The 20,395-nt window shown below is 50.0% G+C and overlaps 1 pseudogene; it reads left to right on the forward strand.

Moving 5' to 3' along the window:
• Positions 1 to 5,777: 5,777 nt before the first annotated feature.
• Positions 5,778 to 19,994, forward strand: LOC140854371 (zinc finger BED domain-containing protein RICESLEEPER 2-like; annotated as a pseudogene).
• Positions 19,995 to 20,395: the final 401 nt, after the last annotated feature.

The following is a 20,395-nucleotide window of genomic DNA, read 5'->3' on the forward strand; positions in this document are numbered from 1 at the left end:
GCTATGCAACCCAAGAGGGGGGGTGAATTGGGTTTCTAAAAATTTTAAGCCCAACAGATAACTTATGAAGAACAAAACAATGGCTTAAAATAATATTAATTACCTAAAGCAGTATTGCAAGGATATAATAAAGAAATAAGATAAAGCGATAAAGCACACCACAAACACAAGGATTTATAGTGGTTCGGTGCTAACCTTGCACCTACATCCACTCCCCAAGATCCCACTTGAGAATTTCAATCCACTATCCTTTGTATTCAACCTGAATACAAAATGTCGGAAACTCCGACACTAGCTATCCCAAGCTAGATCACTTGTTTCTCGGGTACAAGCAAACCCAAAACACTCCGATTTCAGGTTCGGATCAACCTTTCCTTGTTTTGAAAATCCTCCAAAAATAAGAGCAAAAACTCACAAAGAGTAAGAATATTTAGAGCACAGATTAATACAATAACAGCTCCTTAAATGAGCAAATATAACAATAAAAGCTTTACTCAAATGAAGAACCTCTTTTTCAGATTTTCTCAAGATGGATGAACGGTTGAACGAATGTTTGAGAAGAGGTTGATCGTTGATTGAAGATCTCTTGAAAGCTTTGAACGATCTCTAGATCAAGATTGAAACGATAGGCGTGAAGAATTCTCTCCTTGAAAGATCTAGCTTTTCTCTTTCACAATCTCTCTGGTATATTGTGGATCCTCTCTCTTTTTCTCTATGGATATTTCGTTGATCTCAGGCTTATTCTTGCAAATTACGGATCCTCTCTTCTATTCTTCTCTCTTTCTCGTCTTTTTCTTCTTCTTCTCTTCTTTTTGATTTCACGTTTGATCCGCTATTTAATCTGCAATTTCTTTCATCAAATTAAGCATTTTGTAGCATTAGAAGCAAGAGAAAATAATTTAGGCAGATAAAGAGCCGTTAGAGAATTTTTAGGAAGCATAAATGGCAATTAAAATGGGTAAAAAAAATAGCCGTTGCTGACATTTCCCGTCGCAGGGGTCGACTCATGAGTCGACTCATGCTTCAGGGGTCGACTCATGAGTCGACCTCTGTTGCAAAAACCAGAGAATGCTTTTCTGGAATTTCTTGGCTCAAATTAGCAGGGGTCGACTCATGAGTCGACTCATGCCTTGTGGGTCGACTCATGAGTTGACTCACAGGTCGTGCCAAGCCAGAAAACTAGCGTGCCAAGGAGAATTTTTGCGTGCCAATCAGCTCACAGTGCCATGAGTTGACTCATGAGTCGACTCATGCACTTCAAACCTTCATAACTTCAAAAATATAAGTCCAAACACAATGAAATTTTTACCAATAGATTTCAAATCATTTGTTCTACCAAATGATACTATCAAATCAAGATTTGAGTGAAATTATGATTTTGCCCTTGAAGATCATAAGGACTTTTTTTTTTATTTTTAAAATTATTTGAATCTCTTCAATCTGATTTGTAATCATCAAAATCAATCTAGGAGCAACATTGATAATATGAAGAAAAAAAAAGAGAGGATATAAATGTCACATACATCTGGCACTGTCGACTTGGTCATATAAATGAGTCAAGAATTAACAAGTTATATAAAGATAAATTCTTTGATCCTTATAATTTTGAATTATATGAAACTTGTGAATCTTGTCTCATGGGTATAATGATCAAGTCTCCATTTATTGGACATGTAGAAAGGGCGAGTGATATTTTGGACCTTGTATATACTGATGTTTGTGGTCCAATATCGACTCAAGCTAAAGGTGGATACTCCTACTTCATCACATTTACTAATGATATGTCTAGGTTTGGATATGTGTATTTAATAAAATATAAATTCGAAGCCTTTGACAAGTTTAAAGAGTATCAAAGAATGATTGAAAAATAAACTGATAAAAATATTAAAGCTCTTCGATCTGATCAAAGAGGAGAATACTTGACCAATGAGTTCTTCGATCATTTAAAATAAAATGGTATTCTCTCTCAGTGGACACGTCCTTACACTCCATAATTAAATGGTATTGCGAAAAGAAGAAATTGCACCTTATTAGATATGGTGCGGTTCATGATGCATTTCACGGATCTTCTGATCTCCTTTTGGGGATGTACTCTCGAGGCCATAGTATATATTTTGAACAAAGTGCCATCAAAGTCTATCTCTAGCACTCCATATGAGATATCGAAATGGAAGAGGCCCAGTCTTAAACATCTTAAGATTTGGGGTTGCACTGCTTATGTGAAAAGTATTGATAGACATAAGCTTGGTGCTAGATCAGAAAAATACAATTTTATGAGTTATCCCAAAGAGAGTATATGATACTACTTCTACCACCCTACTCAACAAAAGATATTTGTTGGTCAGCATGCCATTTTCTTGAAGAAAGAGTTCATCCAAGAAGGGGGCAGTGGGAGGTCTGTTGAACTTGAGGAAGTTCAAAATCTACAACCTATCCAAAATTCACAAGCTGACTCTCAACCAGATGTGCCCATTGTTGAGGCACAGCTACTACACACATATCTTCTCCCAAGATCAAGTAGAGTGTGTAATGTACCACTCAATTATGGGTTTATCATTGAGAATGACAATACATCCCACATCATTGAGAATGATGATCCTATGACCTATTCGGAAACTGTCATGAGTAGTGACTCTGACAAATAGCTCAATGCCATAAAATCAAAAATAGACTACATGTATATCAACCAAGTTTGGGCTTTGGTTGATGCACCTGAGGGTGTGATCCCAATAGGCTGCAAATGGATCTTCAAAAAAAAAAATTAGAGCAGATGGCTAGGTGGAGACCTATAAGGCCAGACTGGGGGCAAAAGGTTTCAGACAAAAACAAGGTGATGATTATGAAAAAATCTTTTTGTCCATAGCCATACTCAATTCTATTCGGATTACCATGACTATGAAATCTGACAGACGGATATCAAAACAATCTTCCTCAATGAAAACCTTGAGAATGAAGTCTATATGACTTAGCCAAAGGGATTTATCTCTAGTAGAAGAATAAATCAAGTATGCAAGCTAAATAGATCTATTTAGGGTTGGAAGTGGGCTCGGGCCGGTCTGAGGCCCATCGGGTCGGGTTGACTTCAGATCGGACTTCGGGCTTGGCCTGAAACCATCCAGGCTGGGCTCGGGCCAACAAAAAAGGGCCCATTTTAATTTTGGGTCGGGCTCGGGTGGACCTTGGGTCCGGCCCGAGCTCGGCCTAGGCCCGGATCCGAAGCTGAGCCCAACTAAAGGCCCAATTCCCAACCCAAAAGGGAGCCCGACTAAAAGAGCCCAATTCCCAAATCCAACCCAAAAGGGAGCCTGAAATAAAAATGGGACATGGACCACACGGTCAGTCACACAGAGCCCGACTAAAAGAGCCCTTAGCGGCTGAGCGCCTAAGCCCATCACCTCGATGCCTCTTCAGACTTTTGCTCTTCCTCTTCTCTTCTCCATCTTCAGTTCTTCTCCATCATCCGTCGAAGTCAATCTTCTGTCTATGTGAGTTGTGATCGTGTTCAGTCCCTGGTCTGTGTTCTATCCACTGACCGCCATCATCATCTTTCCCCATCGTCGATAGATCTTCCATCTTTCCCATTTGGCGTGTTCTATCCCTAGTCTGTGACACCAATCCTCCATCTTCCCTCATCATCATCGACCATCACTGATGTCCTCTTCCTATCTTCAGCCATCACCGTTCGTCATTTTTGGTAAGGATCCTCCGAATCTCCTTCCTTTGGATCTCAAGTCTTAGTATTCCTTAATCCCTATTTTCTTTTCCTCTCTAAGGTTTTGAAGTTTATTTCCAGAGAGCGGAGGCTTCAACACCGTGCTGCCGTGCTGGGAGCTGGGCTTCAACACCTTACCAAAGCTAAAGTCAGACCTCCATCCTTTTAATCCCATGAAATCCTTAAACCCATCCTCTTCGGCTCTTCCTCTTTTCTTCACTCTTCTATCTCCTGACTTTCCCAGTTTCTCCATTGAAGTCTCAAAGTCAAAGAGACAGAAGAGCCCTAGCCCTTGGCCCTCCCTGGTCTGTGTTCCGTCCACCGACCGCCATCACCGTCTCCTAGGTTCACTGTGCTGGGTAGCTAGGCTTCAACACCTTGCTGGAGCCAAGGTTAGATCTCCATCCATCGTGCCTCCAGCCTCCCTTGCTTTGGTCTTTTTCGTTGTCATTATGTCATATTGATCATAGTTAATTGCCTGTTTTAGCATATTGATCATTTTAGCACTATGCATGATTGTTTTACATACTGGTCAATTTTAGGCTTTTAGCATACTGGTCATATGCAAAGCACTATGCATGATTATTTGCACTTGTGATCCGAAACCACTAGCAAACAATCGGTTCCTTCAAGAAATTTCTGGGACAAAGTTGTATGATGTTTGACATATGTCAAATTTTTTATGTTTTGTCATATTCATTTTCGAACAATTAAGATATTGATCATTGTATTTCTTCAAAAAATTTTATTTTTTTTAATAGTTTATGTTCTTATTCGATAGTTTATTTTATTTATATCTCATTCTAAAATGGATGAAAATGAGACTGTTCAAAATATAAGGGATGGAGATGATAAAGATGAAGATACTGTTGAAGCTATTGAAAGTGACAAAAATTCTAAAAAAAGATCATGGGTGTGGAATCATTTTATCAAGAAAAAAAAATTTGATAGACCAATAGCTATATGCAAATATTGTAAAAAGATATTAAGTAGCAATACTAAAGGAGGAACAAGTCATCTAAAATAATATCTTAAAAATATTTGCAAGAAATATCAAAAGAATTCGGTGAATCAAATGTTTATAGTAGCAAGTTCAAAAGATCCGATGAAGTCTTTTAAATTCAATCAAGAAGAGAGTAGAAAATTGCTTGCAAAATTTATTATATGTGTCGAACTTTCATTTCATATTGTTGAGTATCCTATTTTTCTTGATTTTATGAGATCTGTTCAACCATTGTTTAATGTTATTGATCGTAAGATAGTAAGAAGTGACTGTATAGCTTTGTACCAAGCAGAAAGAAAAAAATTGCATGATGTATTTAAGAAATTAAATTCTCAGATTAGTTTTACTACTGATATTTGGACATCAAATCAAAAAATTGGTTATCTTTCCCTCACGGTACATTATATTAATTCTAAATTTCTTCTGCATAAGAGGATAATTTATTTCAAAAAACTAGCATACCCTCATACAAGTTTTGCAATTGAAGATGCTATTAGAAAGTGCCTTGCTGAATGAAAATTGGATTCTAAAATATGTGCCTTTACTTTAGATAATTGTTTCGCAAATGATGCTATAAATAGAAGGATTCCAGATCACTGTTGTCTTGGAATGTTATTAAATGAAGAGTATAGTCATATTAGATGATGTGCACACATATTAAACATTATGGTTCAAGATGGAATGAAAATAATTCACGAAGCCATTAAATGCATAAGGGAGCTTATTAGATATGTGTCTGCATCCCCATCTCGAATGCAAGGATTTAATGAAATTGCACAACATATGAGACTTCCTATTAAAAAAGGGCTCACTTTGGATGTTGCTACAAGATGAAATTCTACTTATGAAATATTGACTGATGCAATTACTTATAAAGATATTTTTAATAGATATGCAACCGAACATTCATGTATATGCCCCACCAATGATGAATGAAAATAAGCTGATGTAATTGTTAAATTCTTAGAAAGCTTTCTAAATGCCACTAAAGGATTTTCTGATTACAAGTATCCCATATCTAATTTCTATGTAAAAGAAGTTTGGAGAATTAGGGCGTTATTGATGCATGGGAGCATTGATACTAATGATACACTAAAGCAATTGACAAATGGGATGCAAAAGAAGTTCAACAAATATTGATCTCAGTGCAATATTTTATTGGTCATTGCTTTTATTTTGGATCCTAGATCAAAGTTGATATTTTTAGAGTTTTGTTATCAAATGGCATTTGATGTGGAAGAGAGCAACAAGAAGATTGATGAGATTTGTGCTTATCTTTATAAATTTTATAATGAGCATGCAGATACAACAAGAGTGCAGCCTTCTATAAGTTCTGTTGGTGCAAAAATATGCTTGCACCGGAGAAGCTGGAGTCGAGGGAGTCGCGGTCGCCATCGGGACCTGCAAAAGAAGTCTAAACCGGAGGTGGGGTTGCTCCGGCAAGATCCTCTGACGCTCAAGTCAGTTCTCTGCCTCAACAAGAATGGAGTGATCGAACGAAAATTTTAGCAGAGTTTTTAGGTAAAAATGAGAGCTTATATAATAACGTATCCGGGGTTCCCCTTTTATAGATGGAGGGGGCAATAGATTGATAGCGACGCCTGTAACTGTCTGGTAGTGGGCCACCCAGAGTCAGGAAGAATTTATTGCGGAGGGTAGTGGAGTGAGATCGTGGCTATCGCCGTGGCTCGCCATGTGGAATCAGTTACAAGGAGTGGAGCGGCGTCTGCTGTCGTGACTCGTCAGGGAGTGGTGGAATCGCACAAGATCCACCACAGGGAGTGGAGCAGAATCATGGCCGTTAATATGGCCTGTCAGGGAGTAATGGAGCTGCGTAGGGTCCGCCGCAGGGAGTGGAGCAGTGTTGTCCGTTACTGTGGCCTGTCAGAGGGTCCAGACTTATCGGTCGAAGTTCGGTTGGAGTCAGTAGCGAGGTCCGGTACCTGTAAGAGTTTGGGCGAGGTCTTCCTGCAGTCGGAATAGAACACGGAGTCTGGCTTCCATAGGAGTCCGGATGAAGTCTACTTACAGTCGAGGTCGTGGGCGGAGTCCGACTCCTGTGGGAGTCCGGACGAAGCCTGTCTGCAGCCGTTGGAGTCGAGGACGGAGCCCGACTCCCGTAAGAATTCGGGCGGAGTCTTCCTGCAATTAAAATCAAAGGTGAAGTCCGGCTCCTGTAGGAGTTTGGACAAGGCTTACCAGCAGTTGATGTTGAGGATGGAGCCCAGCTCCTGTAGGAGTCCGGGCGGAGTCTACTTGCGGTCAAAGTCGTGGGCAGAGTCCGGCTCCTGTAGGAGTCCGGACGAAGTCTGTCTGCAGCCGTTGGAGTCAAGGACGAAGCCCGGCTCCCGTAGGAGTCCGGGTGGAGTCTTCCTGCAATTAAAGTCAAAGGCAAAGTCCGACTCCCGTAGGAGCCCGGACAAGGCTTACCAGCAGTTGATGTTGAGGACGGAGCCCGGCTCCCGCACGAGTCCGGGCAGAGTCTACTTGCGGTTGAAGTCGTGGGCGGAATTCGGCTCCCGTAGGAGTCCGGACGAAGTCTGTCTGCAGCCGTTGGAGTCGAGGACGAAGCCCGACTACCGTAGGAGTCCGGGTGGAGTCTTCCTGCAATTAAAGTCAAAGACGAAGTCTGACTCCCATAGGAGCCCAGACAAGGCTTACCAGCAGTTGATGCTGAGGACAAAGTCCGGCTCCCGTAGGAGTCCGGGCGGAGTCTACTTGCGGTCGAAGTCGTGGGCGGAGTCCGGCTCCCGTAGGAGTCCGGACGAAGTCTGTCTGCAGCCGTTGGAGTCGAGGATGAAGTCCGGCTCCCGTAGGAGTCCGGGTGGAGTCTTCCTACAATTAAAGTCGAAGGTGAAGTCCGTCTCCCGTAGGAGTCCGGACAAGGCTTACCAGCAGTTGATGTTGAGGATGAAGCCTGGCTCCCGTAGGAATCCGGGCGGAGTCTACTTGCGATTGAAGTCGTGGGCGGAGTCCGGCTCCCGTCGGAGTTCAGACGAAGTCTGTCTGCAGCCGTTGGAGTTGAGGACAAAGCCCGGCTCCCGTAGGAGTTCGGGTGGAGTCTTCCTGCAATTAAAGTCAAAGGCAAAGTCCGACTCCCGTAGGAGCCCGGACAAGGCTTACCAGCAATTGATGTTGAGGACGGAGCCCGGCTCCCGTAGGAGTCCGGGCGGAGTCTACCTGTGGTCGAAGTCATGGGCGGAGTCTGGCTCTCGTAGGAGTCCGGACGAAGTCTGTCTGCAGCCGTTGGAGTCGAGGATGAAGCCCGGCTCCCGTAGGAGTCTGGGTGGAGTCTTCCTACAATTAAAGTCAAAGGCGAAGTCTGGCTCCCGTAGGAGCTCGGACAAGGCTTACCAGCAGTTGATGTTGAGGATGGATCCCGGCTCCCGTAGGAGTCCGGGCGGAGTCTACTTGCTGTCGAAGTCGTGGGTGGAGTCCAGCTCCTGTAGGAGTCTGGACGAAGTCTGTCTGCAGCCGTTGGAGTCGAGGACGAAGCCCGGCTCCCGTAGGAGTCCGGGTGGAGTCTTCCTGCAATTAAAGTCAAAGGCGATGTCCGGCTCCCGTAGGAGCCCGGACAAAGCTTACGAGCAGTTGATGTTGAGGACGGAGCCCGGCTCCCGTAGGAGTCCTGGCGGAGTCTACTTGCGGTCGAAGTCGTGGGTGGAGTCCGGCTCCCGTAGGAGTCCGGACGAAGTCTGTCTGTAGCCGTTGGAGTCGAGGACGAAGCCCAGCTCCCGTAGGAGTCCGGGTGGAGTCTTCCTGCAATTAAAGTCAAAGGCGATGTCCGACTCCTATAGGAGCCCGGACAAGGCTTACCAGTAGTTGATGTTGAGGATGGAGCCTGGCTCCCGTAGGAGTCCGGGCGGAGTCTACTTGCGGTCGAAGTCGTGGGTGGAGTCTGGCTCCCGTAGGAGTCCAGAAGAAGTCTGTCTGCCGCCGTTGGAGTCGAGGATGAAGCGCGACTCCCGTAGGAGTTCGGGTGGAGTCTTCCTGCTACTAAAGTCGAAGGCGAAGTCCGGCTCCCGTAGGAGTCTGGACAAGGCTTACCAGTAGTTGATGTTGAGGATGGAGTCCGGCTCCCGTAGGAGTCCGGGCCGAGTCTACTTGCGGTCGAAGTCGTGGGCGGAGTCCGACTCCTGTAGGGGTCTGGACGAAGTCTGTCTGCAGCCGTTGGAGTCGAGGACGAAGCCCAGCTCCCGTAGGAGTCCGGGTGGAGTCTTCCTGCAATTAAAGTCAAAGGCGAAGTCCGGCTCCCATAGGAGCCCGGACAAGGCTTACCAATAGTTGATGTTGAGGATGGAGCCCGGCTCCCGTAGGAGTCCGGGCGGAGTCTACTTGCGGTTGAAGTCGTGGGTGGAGTCCGACTCCCGTAGGAGTCTGGACGAAGTCTGTCTGTAGCCGTTGGAGTTGAGGACGAAGCCCGACTCCCGTAGGAGTCTGGTGGAGTCTTCCTGCAATTAAAATCAAAGGAGAAGTCCGGCTCCCGTAGGAGCCCGGACAAGGCTTACCAGTAGTTGATGTTGAGGACGGAGCCCGACTCCCGTAGGAGTCCGGGCAGAGTCTACTTGCGGTCGAAGTCGTGGGCGGAGTCCGGCTCCCGTAGGGGTCCGGACGAAGTCTGTCTGCAGTCGTTGGAGTCGAGGATGAAGCCCGACTCTTGTAGGAGTTCGGGTGGAGTCTTCCTGCAATTAAAGTCAAAGGCGAAGTTTGGCTCCCGTAGGAGCCTGAACAAGACTTACCAGCAGTTGATGTTGAGGATGAAGCCTGACTCCCGTAGGAGTCCGGGCGGAGTCTACTTGCGGTTGAAGTCGTGGGCGGAGTCCGGCTCCCGTAAGAGTCCGAACGAAGTCTGTCTGCAGCCGTTGGAGTCGAGGATGAAGTCCGGCTCCCGTAGGAGTCCGGGTGGAGTCTTCCTGCAATTAAAGTCAAAGGCGAAGTCCGGCTCCCATAGGAGCCCGGACAACGCTTACCAGCAGTTGATGTTGAGGATGGAGCCCGGCTCCCGTAGGAGTCCGGGCGGAGTCTACTTGCGGTTGAAGTCGTGGGCGGAGTCCGGCTCCCGTAGGAGTCCGGACGAAGTCTGTCTGTAGCCGTTGGAGTCGAGGACGAACCCCGACTCCCATAGGAGTCCGGTGGAGTCTTCCTGCAATTAAAGTCAAAGGCGAAGTCTGGCTCCCGTAGGAGCCCGGACAAGGCTTACCAGCAGTTGATGTTGAGGACGGAGCCCGGCTCCCGTAGGAGTCCTGGCGGAGTCTACTTGCGGTCGAAGTCGTGGGCGGAGTCCGGCTCCCGTAGGGGTCCGGACGAAGTCTGTCTGCAGCCGTTGGAGTCGAGGATGAAGCCTGACTCTCGTAGGAGTCCGGGTGGAGTCTTCCTGCAATTAAAGTCAAAGGCGAAGTCTGGCTCCCGTAGGAGCCCGAACAAGGCTTACCAGCAGTTGATGTTGAGGACGGAGCCCGGCTCCCGTAGGAGTCCGGGCGGAGTCTACTTGTGGTTGAAGTCGTGGGCGGAGTCTGGCTCCCGTAGGAGTCCGGACGAAGTCTGTCTGCAGCCGTTGGAGTCGAGGATGAAGCCCGGCTCTCGTAGGAGTTCGAGTGGAGTCTTCCTGCAATTAAAGTCAAAGGCGAAGTCCGGCTCCCGTAGGAGCCCGGACAAGGCTTACCAGCAGTTGATGTTGAGGATGGACCCCGGCTCCCGTAGGAGTCCGGGCGTAGTCTACTCGCGGTCGAAGTCGTGGGCGGAGTCCGGCTCCCGTAGGAGTCCGGACGAAGTCTGTCTGCAGCCGTTGGAGTCGAGGATGAAGCCCGGCTCCTGTAGGAGTCCGGGTGGAGTCTTCCTGCCATTAAAGTCAAAGGCGAGGTCCGGCTCCCGTAGGAGCCCGAACAAGGCTTACCAGCAGTTGATGTTGAGGATGGAGCCCGGCTCCTGTAGGAGTTCGGGCGGAGTCTACTTGCGGTTGAAGTCGTGGGTAGAGTCCGGCTCCCGTAGGAGTCCGGACGAAGTCTGTCTGCAGTTGTTGGAGTCTAGGACGAAGCCCGGCTCCCGTAGGAGTCTGGGTGGAGCGATGGGGAGTTCACCAACAGCAGTCGAAAGTTGGAAGAGACTTGCGAGGGTCAATCCCGCCAAGAACTTTGGTCAAGGGTATTTTATACCCAACACCAGTCCCCCCACTTTCGAGTTTGAATTTTGAATGAAGGAAGTACGGAGAGGTTGTCGCAGTCGAAGTTCCCCCCTGATGTTCCGACGCAACCACCGTCGGATATGTCGGCATTTAATGCACGCATGCCAGAGCCCTTTTTTCGATTAGGACAACCCGAAGAGTCTTTTCGGAACTCCCACCGAGATGTGATCCCAAACGTCGTGCCATGGAAATTTACGAATAGTCAATCTTCGATAGCGGCAAGTGGGACACGTGGGACACATGGTAAGCATCGGTTGATCTGGGGACACCCGCCACCATAATTGCGCAAAGATTCGCTACCTATTTAAACCCCCTACCCTTCCTTCGAGGCTTTATTCCACCTAAAAGACGGCACCTTTCTTTCGTCTGAGAGCCTAGCTACTCAGCCACTCCCTCGGTGCCCCTTCCAACTCCGAGCATCCTCCGCGTCGGTCTTTGCCGTCTCTCTGCCATCCTCAGCCCCCCGATTCCTCTCTATGGGGTTTCCCCGCCAGGTCCTCCACCCCAGAGGCCATCCTCAAGAGGATGCCAAGGGCTTGGAGGAAGGCAAGGAGGAGAACAGCGGTCTGCGAGTTCTCCGATCATCGAGCGGCCGCTGAAGGTCTCCGTCGCTTCAAAGGGGGCTTGAGGAAGAATTCCTTCAACAACAAGGGTTTAATAATGGAGACCGCCAGTAAAGGCATTCTGCCTGAGAATTTCGGAGTAGCAAGACGGGGTGACACTGGTCAGGAGGGCAGAGCTGTCGTCACAAGCTGTGGCGGGATCCTTGATGTCGTCGGGGCCGAGGGACCAGAAGCGATCGGCGTCGATGGTGGGGCAGTAAAACTTGTTGCGGGGATGGTGGAAGTAGCGCATGCCGACCTTGCCGGAATACTTTGGACGGCGGTTGTCATGGAGCATTTGGTGATGGCGCATATCTCTGGCACCGCCGCTGCCTCTGGGGTGACTCCGATTCTTCTTGAAATAGGTCTTCGTCGCTGCTGCCGTTGCCCTGACTGCCCCCTGGAATCTATCCCATCCTTTTCCCCCTAGGGTTGGGATTTCAGAGGTGGAGCGAAACAAGGCGGGGCGAGAGCCAATAGGCCTGCCACACGCTCTGGAAAATGCGGCTGGGAAGGATAGAAACGGGAAGAGAAGTTTGCAGCTTGAAGCGACCTCCGGTGTATCCTTTCCAAGCCGTGTCTCGAGCCTTGTAATAATGTATTCTTTTCTGGCCCTCCGGGTCTTGTAACATACATCTTGTTAGTTGAAAAATGAGAAGGAGATTTTGTTACCTCATGAATTGTTGTCTGTCGAACTTTCTTCCTTATCTCATCTTTTCTTCTTCTTTCTTCTCCCCCTTCTTCTCTTTCTCTTTTTTTTTTTTTTTTTGACGTCGTCCTTAGGTCACCGGTGGCTCTTTTATTCGTGTTGAATTGTCATTTGCCGAGCTTCTTTTCGATTTTTGTGTCATTCGAAGATACTTGATTGCCATCATATCGACCCATCCTTTCCGTCAGTGGCCGCAGACTCGCCTGGGGGCCATTCAGGCTTGGTGTCCCCCTCAGGGCTTGAACTTGGAGGTCTGAGCTTCTGTCACCCCGAGGAAGTTGTCCTACCTTGGATTTGCATAGAAAGCTTTCTTGAAAGCTGGGATTCCTGATGAGGATCCCAATCCTTGTTGTGACAGGGTTCTCTGCACCTTGGATGTTGTTTGTTTTCCAATCGTTGCTGATGTGGCCCATCGCCTTCCTTTTTCTTTTTCGCTTGGAATTTTTTTTCCGCTCTCAGTGAGGCTATGGGAGTTTGGTTCTCGTGGGTGAAGTCAGAGTGAAGTTCGGCTCCCATGGGAGTCCGGACGAAGATTACCAGCAGTTGAAGTTGGTGACGAAGTCCGGCTCTCGTAGGAGTCTGGACGGAGTGGAGTCCTCCCTGTGATTGGAGTTGCGGATGGAGCCCGGCTCCCGTAGGAGTCTGGGCGGAGTCTTCCTATGATTAAAGTAAGGTGCAAAGTCCGACTTCTGTAGGAGTCCGGACGGGATTTATCAGCAGTCGAAGTTGGCGACGGAGCTCGACTCCCGTAGGAGTCCGGGCGGAACTTATCATCGGTTGAAGTTGGTGACGGAGCCTGGCTCCCGTAGGAGTCCGGGCAGAGTCCTCTTAGCGGTAGAAGTCGCAGATGGAGCCCGGCTCCCGTAGGAGTCTGGGCCTTCGATTTTGCTCAAGCTAGGGCGAGGTTTTCCTCCTGTCCTTAGCAGGGCTGTGGGGGCGCATATGGGCGTTGCAGGGCCTCTCCCCCCATCCGGTCTGAATGGAACCGGGCCTTCGACTTTGCTCAAGTTAGGGTGAGATTTTTCTCCTGTCCCTAACAGGGCTGTGGGGGCGCATATGGGCGTTGAAGGGCCTCTCCCTCCATCCGATCTAAATGGAACCGGGCCTTCGACTTTGCTCAAGTTAGGGTGAGGTTTTCCTCCTGTCCCTAACAGGGCTATGGGGGCGCATATGGGCGTTGCAGGGCCTCTCCCCCCTTCCGATCTAAATGGAACCGGGCCTTCGACTTTGCTCATGTCAGGATGAGGTTCTCCTCCTGTTCCCGACATGGCCGTGGGGGCGCGTTAGGGCGTCGTAAGGCCTCTCCCCCCATCCGGTCTAAAAGAACCGGGCCTTCAACTTTGCTCATGTCAGGACGAGGTTCTCCTCCTGTTCCTGACATGGCTGTGGGGGCACATTAGGGTGCTGTAAGGCCTCTCCCCCCATCCAGTCTAAAAGAATCGGGCCTTTGACTTTGCTCATGTCAGGACGAGGTCCTCCTCCTATTCCTGACATGGCTGTGGGGGCACATTAGGGTGCTGTAAGGCCTCTCCCCCCATCCGGTCTAAAAGAACCGAGCCTTTGACTTTGCTTATGTCAGGACGAGGTCCTCCTCCTGTTCCTGATATGGCTGTGGGGGCACATTAGGGTGCTATAAGGCCTCTCCCCCCACCCGATCTCGAGATAATCGGACTTTCATTTTAGGTATGTTAGGATGAGGTTCTCCTCCCGTTCCTAACATAACTTTGTTTTAGGCGTTTGAAGGGGTTATACCCAGTCGTGACAAATCCATGCCAAATGGGAAGAGCATGTCAAGTCGAAAGGAATTTAGATTCTAGGCGAAATCGTAAGCGATACATTTACAGGTTTCTCGAGTCCCATGGTTGCGGGAGGTCTGCTCCTCCTTGAGGCCCTCCGGCAATGGAGTCGATGGTCCCGATGGGAGGCCGATCTCCGGGATGCTCCTCCCTTCTTGGCGGTTCAGGTTGCGATAGGGCCCTTGGCCGATCTCCTCTACCCTCAGGCCGGTGTCGGATGAACCTGTCGAGTCGACCTCGCCGGATGAGCTCCTCGATCTTGTCTCGGAGCTGGATGCATTCCTCCGTGTCATGGCCATGGTCGCGGTGGTAGAGACGGAACTTGTTAGGGTTGCACTTCCCGGGGTGTGTGCGCATCCTCTCCGACCTAGGGAGCTGCTCCCTGACCTCCATCAGTACCTGAGTCTTCGAGGCATTGAGGGGGGCGTAGTTGCGGAACCTTCCCGATGGAGAACCCCACCGAACCCCACGATCCGGACTCCTCTGTCTGCGCACTCGGGGTGGAGTATGGGCATGCTTGTGCCCAGGAGGGGATCGAGAACGCGGCCGGGCTTCTCTCGATCTTTTTTCGACTGCGGGCTTACTTGAGTCTCCCGCCTGTCTCTCTCTCGCTGTCTCTTCATCCTTCATTTTGAAGGCTTCTTTCGCTCGGGCGTATCCTTCAGCCCGAGCCAACAAATTAGCAAAATCCCTGGGGTACTTCTTCTCCAGAGAGAACAAAAGGTCATTCTTCTGAAGGCCGCCCTTCAGAGCAGCCATTGCGACTGATTGGTCCAAGTTTCGGACCTCCAGCACCGCGACGTTGAAACGGTTGATGTAGGCCCGAATGGACTCTCCTTCCCTCTGCTTGATGTTGATGAGGGACTCCGAACCCTTCCGGGGGCGCCGGCTGCTGACAAAATGGGCCACAAATTGGTGGCTTATTTGATCGAAGAAAAAGATGGTACCCGATTTCAGAGCCGAGTACGAGTTTCTCGTCGCTCCCTTCAAAGTGGATGGGAAGGCCCGGCATAGAATGGCATTGGGAGCGCTGTGAAGTAGCATCATCGCCGGGAAGGCTTCCAGATGATCAACCGGGTCCGAAGTCCCATCGTAGCTTTCGAACTGGAGGAGCTTGAAGTTTGGCAGGATCGGTTCCTACATGATCATTTGAGAGAAGGGAGGGTCAGTGCAAATATCCTCACCATAAGCGGGGGGAGCATGGCGGAGTTCTTCGATCCGTCGGTTCATCTCTTGGAGTCTCCGATCTAGAAAATCCTTCCGACTTCGAGTCTCGAGGGTCCTCTGGCAGAATGGAGGCAGGGATCTTCCAGGGGTGGAGTCATGGTCCGATTGAGGGCTCTCCACCCTCGGGTTCATTTTCCTAGGAAGGATGGGGCGACTGGCCCAAGTGGCCCACCCCGCCGTCGGATTCTGGTGTTCCGGTGACACCCTTTTCAGGCGCACTGATGCCTGCGGCTGCTGCTGCTGCATAGCCTGCACAGCTTCTGTGAGGCCTCTGACCTGCTGCACTAGCAGATCAAACTGCTCCGCACCGACCACCGTCGCTGGAGGAGGAGGAGGAGGTTGAGAAATAGGAGGGGAGGTCGGAGCCTGAGATCTAGCCGCAGAGGCCGTGGATCGTCGCGTGGACGCCTTGCGGGGAGGCATCGAGCAAGGACCAAGTGGAGAAAGGAGGGGGGAGGGGACGCCGGAAGAGATACCCGGGGGCGGTCCCGTTGAGCGCTCCTTTAAGAACAAGGATACTGCGAAGACACAGGGCCCCTTCCTCTAGCGCCAATCCTATTGGTGCAAAAATTTGCTTGCGCTAGAGAAGCTGGAGTCGAGGGAGTCGCGGTCACCATCGGGACCAGCAAAAGAAGTCTAAACCGAAGGTGGGGTTGCTCCGGCAAGATCCTCCGACGCTCAAGTCAGTTCTCTGTCTCAACAAGAATGGAGTGCTCGAACGAAAATTTTAGCAGAGTTTTTAGGTAAAAATGAGAGCTTATATAATAATGTATCTGGGGTTCCCCTTTTATAGACAGAGGGGGCAACAGATTGATAGCGACGCCTGTAACCACCTGGTAGTGGGCCACCCAGAGTCAGGAAGAATTTATTGCGGAGGGTAGTGGAGTGGGATCGTGGCTATCACCGTGGCTCGCCATGTGGAATCAGTTACGGGGAGTGGAGCGGCATCCACTGTCGTGACTCGTCAGGGAGTGGTGGAATCGCACAGGATCCGCCGCAGGGAGTGGAGCAGAATCGTGGCCGTTAATACGGCCTATCAGGGAGTAATGGAGCTGCGTAGGGTCCACCACAGAGAGTGGAGCAGTGTTGTCCGTTACTGTGGCCTGTCAGAGGGTCCAGACTTGTCGGTCGAAGTTCAGTTGGAGTCGGTAGCGAGGTCCGATACCCGTAGGAGTTTGGGCGAGGTCTTCCCGCAGTCGGAATAGAAGACGGAGTCTGGCTTCCGTAGGAGTCCGGATGAAGTCTACTTGCAGTTGGGGTCATGGGCGGAGTCCGACTCCCGTGGGAGTCCAGACGAAGCCTGTCTGTAGCCGTTGGAGTCGAGGACGAAGCCCGGCTCCCGTAGGAATCCGGGTGGAGTCTTCCTGCAATTAAAATCAAAGGTGAAGTCTGGCTCCTGTAGGAGTCCGGACAAGGCTTACCAGCAGTTGATGTTGAGGATGGAGCCCGACTCCTGTAGGAGTCCGGGCGGAGTCTACTTGCGGTTGAAGTTGTGGGCGGAGTCCGGCTCTCGTAGGAGTCCAGACAAAGTCTGTCTGCAGCCATTGGAGTCAAGGATGAAGCCCAGCTCCCATAGGAGTCCGGGTGGAGTCTTCCTGCAATTAAAGTCAAAGGCGAAGTCCGACTCCCGTAGGAGCCCGGACAAGGCTTACTAGCAGTTGATGTTCAGGACGGAGCCCGGCTCCCGTAGGAGTCCGGGCGGAGTCTACTTGCGATCGAAGTCGTGGGCGGAGTCTGGCTCCCATAGGAGTCCGGACGAAGTCTGTCTGTAGCCGTTGGAGTCGAGGACATAGCCCGGCTCCAGTAGGAGTCCGGGTGGAGTCTTCCTGCAATTAAAGTCAAAGGTGAAGTCCGGCTCCCGTAGGAGCCCAGACAAGGCTTACCAGCAGTTGATGTTGAGGACAGAGCCCGGCTCCCGTAGGAGTCCGGGCGGAGTCTACTTGCGGTCGAAGTCGTGGGCGGAGTCCGGCTCCCGTAGGAGTCCGGACGAAGTCTGTCTGCAGCCGTTGGAGTCGAGGATGAAGCCCGGCTCCCGTAGGAGTCCGGGTGGAGTCTTCCTGCAATTAAAGTCAAAGGCGAAGTCCAGCTCCCGTAGGAGCCCGGACAAGGCTTACCAGCAATTGATGTTGAGGATGGAGCCCGGCTCCCGTAGGAGTCTGGGCGGAGTCTACTTGCGGTCGAAGTCGTGGGCGGAGTCCGGCTCCTGTAGGAGTCCGGACGAAGTCTGTCTGCAGCCATTGGAGTCGAGGATGAAGCCCGGCTCCCGTAGGAGTCCGGGTGGAGTCTTTCTGCAATTAAAGTCAAAGGCGAAGTCTGGCTCCCGTAGGAGCCCGGACAAGGCTTACCAGCAGTTGATGTTGAGGATGGAGCCCGGCTCCCGTAGGAGTCCGGGCGGAGTCTACTTGCGGTCGAAGTCGTGGGTAGAGTCCGGCTCCCGTAGGAGTCCGGATGAAGTCTGTCTGCAGCCATTGGAGTCGAGGACGAAGCCCGACTCCCGTAGGAGTCCGGGTGGAGTCTTCCTGCAATTAAAGTCGAAGGCGAAGTCCGACTCCCGTAGGAGTCCGGACAAGGCTTACCAGCTGTTGATGTTGAGGATGGAGCCCGATTCCCGTAGGAGTCCGGGTGGAGTCTACTTGCGGTTGAAGTCGTGGGCGGAGTCCGACTCTCGTAGGAGTCTGGACGAAGTCTGTCTGCAGCCGTTGGAGTCGAGGATGAAGCCTGGCTCCCATAGGAGTCCGGGTGGAGTCTTCCTGCAATTAAAGTCAAAGACGATGTCTGGCTCCCGTAAGAGCCCGGACAAGGCTTACTAGCAGTTGATGTTGAGGATGGAGCCCGGCTTCTGTAGGAGTCTGGGCGGAGTCTACTTGTGGTCGAAGTCGTGGGTGGAGTCCGACTCCCGTAGGAGTCCGGACGAAGTCTGTCTGAAGCCGTTGGAGTCAAGGACGAAGCCCGGCTCCCATAGGAGTCCAGGTGGAGTCTTCCTGCAATTAAAGTCAAAGGTGAAGTCCGGCACCTAATGGAGCCCGGACAAGGCTTACCAGTAGTTGATGTTGAGGACGGAGCCCGGCTCCCGTAGGAGTCCGGGCGCTGTCTACTTGCGGTCAAAATCGTGGGCGGAGTCCGGCTCCCATAGGAGTCCGGACGAAGTCTGTCTGCAGCCGTTGGAGTCGAGGATGAAGCCCGGCTCTTGTAGGAGTCCGGGTGGAGTCTTCCTGTAATTAAAGTCAAAGGTGAAGTCCGACTCCCGTAGGAGCCCAGACAAGGCTTACCAGTAGTTGATGTTGAGGACGGAGCCCGGCTCCCGTAGGAGTCCGGGTGGAGTCTACTTGCGATCGAAGTCGTGGGCGAAGTCCGGCTCCCGTAGGAGTCCGGACGAAGTCTGTCTGCAGCCGTTGGAGTCGAGGACGAAGCCCGGCTCCCGTAGGAGTCCGGGTGGAGTCTTTCTGCAATTAAAGTCGAAGGCAAAGTCTGGCTCCCGTAGGAGTCCGGACAAGGCTTACCAGCAGTTGATGTTGAGGATGGAGCTCGGCTCCCGTAGGAGTCCGGGCGGAGTCTACTTGCGGTCGAAGTCGTGGGCGGAGTCTGGCTCCCGTAGGGGTCCGGATGAAGTCTGTTTGCAGCCGTTGGAGTCGAGGATGAAGCCCGGCTCCCGTAGGAGTCTGCGTGGAGTCTTCCTGCAATTAAAGTCAAAGGCGAAGTCCGGCTCCCGTAGGAGCCCGGACACGGCTTACCAGCAGTTGATGTTGAGGATGGAGCCCGGCTCCCGTAGGAGTCCGGGCGGAGTCTACTTGCGGTTGAAGTCGTGGGTGGAGTCCGGCTCCCGTAGGAGTCCGGACGAAGTCTGTTTGCAGCCATTGGAGTCGAGGATGAAGCCCGACTCCCGTAGGAGTCCGGGTGGAGTCTTCCTGCAATTAAGGTCAAAGGCGAAGTCCGACTCCCGTAAAAGCCCAGACAAGGCTTACCAGTAGTTGATGTTGAGGACGGAGCCCGGCTCCCGTAGGAGTTCAGGCGGAGTCTACTTGCGGTCGAAGTTGTGGGCAGAGTCCGGCTCCCGTAGGAGTCCGGACGAAGTCTGTCTGCAGTCGTTGGAGTCGAGGATGAAGCCCGGCTCTCGTAGGAGTTCGGGTGGAGTCTTCCTGTAATTAAAGTCAAAGGCGAAGTCCGGCTCCCGTAGGAGCCTGGACAAGGCTTACCAGCAGTTGATGTTGAGGACGGAGCCTGGCTCCCGTTGGAGTCCGGGTGGAGCGATAGGGAGTTCACCAACAGCAGTCGAAAGTCGGAAGAGACTTGCAAGGGTCAATCCCGCCAAGAACTTCGGTTGAGGATATTTTATACCCAACAAGTTCAAATGAACTAACATCTGATTTTGATGGACAAAGTCATATAACTTCAGTTTCTTCTTTTAACTTGAGCAAAATAAAGTTTGGTATGGATTTTGTTCAGTTTAAAAATCAAAGTTCTTCGAAAAGGCCAAAGAGATCAGAGCTAAATAGTTATTTAGATGATGATGTACTTTCTGATATGAGGGACAAGCAGTTTGATATCTTAGTATGGTGAAAGAGCAACGCAACAGTCTATCCTATATTATCGAGAATGACTAGAGATATTTTTACTATTTCAGTCTCTACTGATTCATCAAAATCGACATTCAACACTGGTGGTAGAGTTGTAGACCATTATCGAAGTTTATTGAGCCCATCTACAGTCGAGGCTTTAGTGTGTACCCAAAATTGGCTTCGTGAAGAATATGATGAAGATATATAAATAATTTAAATTTATGTTATATTTTTTATTTACTCATAGTATTTTTATTTGAAGATTTATGATTGATATGTGTGTTAATAGTTACAAGTAGCTCAAATTTTTTGAAGTTAAATGCGGATGATGGCACCCCAGAGTGAGCCGAGCAGTAAAGTTGGGATGTAGATGTAATAATATGTAATCATCTATATAGTATTTTTTTAATCCATATAAAATTATAAATTTGTTTATTTAACAATTTCATAAGTAACCATCTATATATTTTTAAATTTTTGGAGTTGCAGTTTGCACTATGTACACGCTGTCCGAAGTCATACCATAGAAAGTGTTTGCCAAGGTACTTAGCAAATTCTTTTCCAATTTTCATTTGTTCTGTAGCTGTGAAGCATTTAATAAGTAAAACT

This window comes from Elaeis guineensis, chromosome 16 (genome assembly GCF_000442705.2).
Source record: "Elaeis guineensis isolate ETL-2024a chromosome 16, EG11, whole genome shotgun sequence".
In the NCBI taxonomy this organism is placed as follows: Eukaryota; Viridiplantae; Streptophyta; class Magnoliopsida; order Arecales; family Arecaceae; genus Elaeis; species Elaeis guineensis.